Source organism: Arachis duranensis, chromosome 6, assembly GCF_000817695.3.
Source record: "Arachis duranensis cultivar V14167 chromosome 6, aradu.V14167.gnm2.J7QH, whole genome shotgun sequence".
Taxonomy (NCBI): Eukaryota; Viridiplantae; Streptophyta; class Magnoliopsida; order Fabales; family Fabaceae; genus Arachis; species Arachis duranensis.
Window position 1 is genome coordinate 19,601,042 of NC_029777.3, and position 1,268 is coordinate 19,602,309.

A 1,268-nucleotide genomic window follows, 5' to 3' on the forward strand; every position below is an offset into this window, starting at 1 on the left:
CTATTCGCCAGTGTCCCGCCATTTCTTCTATCGTCATCGTCACTTCCCTTTCTCTTCGTCGCTTGTAAGTACTGTGATAGTCGTTAATTAGTTATGCTGTGTAGTTTGCTGAGTTAATTCGTCACTCTCCTCTGTGTTCAGTGTTCCGTTTTTTTGAATTATTTTTTATTTTTTGTTGATTTAATTTTATTGTGGAGTTTGCTGAGTTTGCTAATTTAGTTGGCTGAGTTTGCTTATTTAGTTATGCTGTGGAGTTTGCTGATTTAGTTTGCAAATTTTGTTCATAATTTTTCTTATAATGTTTAGTGAAGATCTTTGGTTTGTTATACATATTAAATGGTTATTTCTTTTCAACTTTTTTCCCATCTAATTTTCAATGATTGTGATAAAGTCATTAATATTATTACCTTGCCTTTTATTCAATATAGAGGCATGTAGTGGACTTTTATGTGTCTAATTTTCAATCTGGATTGAGAGCTTTGGTTAAAACAGGCTATGGTGCTAGGGTGATGTCTTATGTCGATGATTCTATTGTAATTGATGTCAATCTAGCCAATAAAGACATGTCCCCTGAATTTTTTCGATGGTTAGAGAAGAGAAAGCTTTCTAGTGACAATCGTATAATGCAGTTAAAATAAGAGTAATATACTTTATCTTATTGAAGAGTTAAAATTTTTTGGGTAAAATTCGTGTAAAATGAAGCACTTAATGCTGTTGCATTTGTTCTTGAGAAAACTTTGTTTGATTCTATAAAGATATATGTCCTTAATATTATTTTTTATTGATTTTTCGATCTTCTCTTCTTTAGCTTTAAGTAGTTGTAGATGAGCAAAGTTAAAGGTGCTACAAATCTTCAACTTAAGGCAATATGGAAGGTTTCAACCAGGATTTTCATTGAGCTGTAATCATTCAAAATTATATATATTTGTAAATTATTAAAATTATTTCGTTGTTAAGAATATTAATTCAAAACTATAAATTTATATCATTTTATAATTATTGTTAAAATTCACCTAATAGCCTTTGTTAAATAAAATAATACAAGTGTAATTAACAATTTCAATCAAATTTGCATCAAGAATATTATAGTATCGCTTAATAGATTTTTAAAAATCCTTATTGGTGAAAATTTCTTTTTATTTTGGATCTGAATAAGTTTAACGTATGCCTCACAAATATAAATAAGGAAGAGGATTTAAGGAAAAAAAAACCCTTTGAGAAGTGAAAGATCATTTATCATACTAATTCAAATCTTGAATATATGAAAA